Raw genomic sequence first — 4,862 nt, forward strand, 5'->3', positions numbered from 1 at the left:
CGGAGGAGCCGCGGGAAGGGAAGGGCGGGGCGGGGCGGGGCCGGGCCCTGAGGAGAAGTGGGCCAGGGGGCAGGGAACGTGGCCGTGCGGGACGGGAAGGGGAGGGCAGCGGCGGGGCCGGGGAGCGGCGAGGCTGCAGCGGGCTGGGGCCGGGGCGCCGTGTCAGCCAGCCCTTGCTGGAGCGGGGCTCCTCCGCCGCCCCTGGCAGCGCCGGCGCCCGGCTGCGGAGAGGGTAGGGCAGGGCAGGTCAGGGTGGCCTCCCCGCCGGAGCTGCGCGGTGCGGGGCGGGCTCTTCTCCCCGGCGAGCAGCGGGAGGGCGTAAGGCGACCGCCCCAGCTGACATCCCAGTCGGAAGCCCGCAGGACTGGGCCAAGGCTGCTCCTGGGAAGGCCTCGTGTGAGGGGAGACCTGGCAGAGACTCCCCGGGGTAGCCATGGTGGACCCGCTGCTCCTGTGGTCACTTAGAAGAGGTGCAGGAGAGCTGTCCATAACTGCTGGTGGTATTAGGAGACATCAGCAGCACACAAGCGAGGAGGGCACCCACCAGCATGATCATGCTGGGCGCCTTACACTGCACAGAAGCCTCTCCTGATGCTCAGGTGCAAAGATGTAGGGACTGATGCTATGGAAATCCCCTTCCCTAACTATTATTATATCAGTCAGTCTTCATAGTATGAAAGTGTACTAACTGTGTTAATATATATACAATAGTTCACTGCAGTGTGATGAGGTAGTGGAATTTTACTGGTATTGTTCATGCTGAAGTAAAACAAACTAAAGGACAGCCCAGCCCTGGAAATAAGGACTTTGCTCCTTGAAGGCTTAGAGCTGTCCATGAAGGATAAAGGATATCCCTGGACAACGCCTGAAACCCTCCCAGCATCATCTGGCTTGGTATCCCAGTACCATCTGGAGATAAGTAACTCTAGCAAGACTGACTCCAGGGGCATCTGGATCAATGAACAAACAGCAACAATGTGCAGAAATACAGTTGCTTTGTAAAGTTTTACTATGATTAGTAATTGGTACCGTGGGTGTTAGTGATTAGCCAAATCATGTCAACCTGAACATTTGAAGGGTATAAGAACCCTGTGTAAAGACACATTCAGGGTGCCCCAATTTGGCTGGGTCATCTCATGAGCATGGATAAATATTTACCCTTGTAATTCTATACTTTGCATCCTGATCTCTCCTCATTTGGCACGGGCTAGTTGCAAATTTTCATTAACTCTGAGCTGGGGTGCAGAGCAAGCCATGGTTTCCCTGCTCTCCAGAGCAAGACTCAAGGCCCACTCAGAAACCCAACTGTAGCTATGATCACAACAAATTCAAATATTTCTTCTGGAGGCTGGCCAGGGCTGCAAGGCTGGGGTGAAGGATGTTGAGGGGCAGAGTGTGAACAAGACCCTCAGAGATGATCCCTCTAAAGGGGAAGACCCTTTAGGAGTTCTGTCCCATCTGTGCAGCCATTCTGGCATCCCAGCCTCCAGTTTGACTCAGCAAAAGGGGATCACAGAGGTACCCAGAGACAGCAGGAGGCCAGGTCCCACTCAGTGATGTGCAGTACAGGCAGAAAAAAGTTTGTCTCCACCTGACTCCAACCATGAGGATGCAGCTTGACCAATGTGGAGGAGGGAGGACACTGAGATTTTTGTTGTGGGCCTCTACATGCACCAGGTCTCCTGCATCCTGAATCAGAGAGAGAATGTTGGCAGTGTACACCAACAGGCTCAGCTTGTGGAGCACCAACCCCATCATCTCCCTCCAGAAGAGGCAGAGGAGTGGCTTGATAGCAATGGGGTAGAATTGGTTGGGCAAGGGCAAACTTAATACAATTCTCAAGTGAATGTGTTCAGCCAGGTCAATACTCTTCTGAACTTGCCCAAGCACTTTCTAGCAGTGTGTAGTGTCCATAGGAACCTCACATAGTGCAGGTCAAAGCCAAACTCCTGCAATTTCCCCATGGGGTAGCTGTCATCCCGCCCTATCAAATGTCTTTGCTACAAGGCAAAGAACAGACTGGCACTACGTACTAAGTGGAGCAAGTTGGGAATCAGCTGTCCAAGATGCTCCAACCTGGGACCACCTCAATCTGTTCAGGAGGGATCAGCACAGAGCTAGGTCACTGAGATAGCCTTCACAACGATCTTGTAGTCTGTGCTCAGGAGCAATATTGGGTACGAGTTCTGTAGGGTGCAGAGGTGTCCCTGCTTGGGCAGGAAGACTATGACAGCCCTCACCCCTGCACAACAGGAGCAGCACATTATTGGCTGCAAACTTGACCCAGAAAGTGGTGAGTTTTGGACCGAGGATACTCTAGAAAGTGCGGTAAAACTTGTCAGCCCATTGATGTCTGGGGAGTTGTTAGTACACCAGAGGTTAGTACACATACACAGGAGGAATCCTGAGCTCAGCCATAGTGAGAGGGAATTATATCTATGGGGACCTCTGTTGCCAGCAGTTTGAGGGAGGTGATCCTTCCCTTCTACTCGGCACTGGTGGGGCCACACCTGGAGTGGCCCTCTTGTGCTGGGCTCCCCAGTACAAAAGAGACATGGAGCTGCTGGAGTGAGCCCAGTGAAGGGCCATGAAGGGACTGGAGCATCTTTCATAGGAGGAAAGGCTGAGAGAGCTGAGACTGTTCAGCCTGGAGAAGAGAAGGCTCAGGGGGACGTTATCAATGTGTGTAAATATCTGATGTGAGAGAATGAAGACAAGGGAACCAGACTTTTCTCAGCAGTACCCACTGGTGGGACAAGAGGCAATGGGCACAAATTAAAAACCATGACATTCCATCTGAACACAAGAAATCACTTTTTTACTGTGGGAGTGGTCAAACACTGGGACAGGTTGTCCAGAGAGGCTGTGGAGATACTCCATCTTTGGAGATATTCAAAAGCTGTCTAGACATGGTCCTGGGCAACCTCCTCTTGCTGATCCTCCTTGATGAGCAGGTAGGGGCGAGGGAGATGATCTCAAGAGGTCTCTTCCAACCTAAACAACTCTGTGACCATGGGGAAGCCCCTTCTCACAGGTCTGGCAACTGAACTCCAGAAAGGGTGCCTTACTCCCTTCTGCATCAGCTCCAAATCCATCAACATACTGTTAACCAGACCATCAAGGAAAGCATAGTAGTTGGAATTGCACTTCTTCTGGGCCTGGCATCAGGGCACAGGCATTAAACAGGTTAATTAATCAGGTCTTCTCACAGTCCCAAAGATCCAGCAGGCGACCTGGTATAACCTTGGCAACCCAAAGGAAATAGGCTGGCAAAAAGCAGGGTCATTATACCCCTAGTGACAGCTGAGTTCAGTGACTGGAGCATGGTGTATGTCTTGCAGGAACATGACAAAACACCCTGCCTTCTGAAGAGGTGCACAAGGCTCCACAGAAAACTTATCCTACTGTCTGTACTGTTTAGCAACACTTATCCTGTGGTGCTCCTGAGGACTCCTGGGCAGTACTGACACTTGTGCCAGCAGTGCCATGCAGCAACTTGTGCTCATCACAGATGAGAGGTGTACAGTAGCTGTACATTTTCATCTTTGCCTAGTTTTGCTCCTCCTATAACTATAAATCTGGAATCCCTTATTCCACTCAGTGTTTTCTGGGTATTATTCTGACACAAGCACAACTCGTAATGAAACTGATATCAAGCCTTTTCCATTACATTGGTGTCTCCAATTTCAGATCCTATGGAATCAAAATACCTTTTTCACACTGCGTTGTTTACCCTGCACAGATCTGAAATCCTGCCCTAACTCCAACTACACCTCTCCCAAATACTTTTCAGCTGGCTCCATCTGATAACATTAGGAAATTTTCCACCAGTCTTTGCTATTTGACAGTTTCTGCTGGTTCCTGCTGCTGCTACTCAGCAATCCTTGTCTGCAGCCATTTACATCTGCCATTCTTCCCAGTATTGCACAACATGAACAAACTTACATGCTAGAGCTGAATCACCTTTCCCAAACACAATGTTGCTGCTTCTCTGTTCATACCCCCTTCCTGCCCTCCCTGCTCCCCAGTAAAACTAAGATTTCAGCAGAAGGCCTGCTTGGATAAGCAGGGAGTTTCTTAGTGACCTAAAATGCAGAAGAGTAAACTCCTGACTGTTACAAAGCTCCTCTCTGTTGCTTTAGCACACAGCTTGAAAGGTGTTCCTTTATTATTGGATGGATGCAATTTTTGCTACTGAGGCCAGTACCTCTGTTCTGTCCTTTCACAAGCTCACAGAGGTCTCTTTCCTCACTGCTTCTACAGAAAAGATCTCTCCAGAACTGCTCTAATAGTTTGCAACTTTTTTTCTGATTTCCAGTACAGTGTTCCTGTTGATTTGTTCTGTGCAATGCTCTCTGCAAGCTCACACAGCTTCTCTGTTATGTGAGGGGAAGACAGGAGAGGCACTCCTTGATGTGTGCATTTGCTGTCCAGTCCAAGGGCCGTTAGTTTTTCTTCATCCATTAGACTTTTCATTCCCCATGCACTGCAGTCTGTACACAGGATGTTTAAATTATTTTTCTTCAGCACAAGTTACCCAGACTGCGCACAATAATGCATATAAAGCCTCACTAGTACTTGTCCAAATCCTTTCACAGCCACACTAAGAGAAGGGAAGTGCAAAAATTAATACTGACTAAACTGATACGTGACTAGTTTTCTCCCGCGGTATATGTTGCAAGCAGTCCCTTGACTGTCTCCTAATAGCTGCTTTTTTTTTCCTCCTTGCAATGCAGTATCAGTGACTCTAATTCTACTAGAGTAAGCTCTGTTAAGTCCTTTTTAAAATAAAGCAGGCTGGCACAACACATGTTCCATGAAGTCATTTGTTTGGCTGCTTGCTCTGGGACTTCCCATTACAG

Source organism: Haliaeetus albicilla, chromosome 16 (genome assembly GCF_947461875.1).
Source record: "Haliaeetus albicilla chromosome 16, bHalAlb1.1, whole genome shotgun sequence".
Classification (NCBI taxonomy): Eukaryota; Metazoa; Chordata; class Aves; order Accipitriformes; family Accipitridae; genus Haliaeetus; species Haliaeetus albicilla.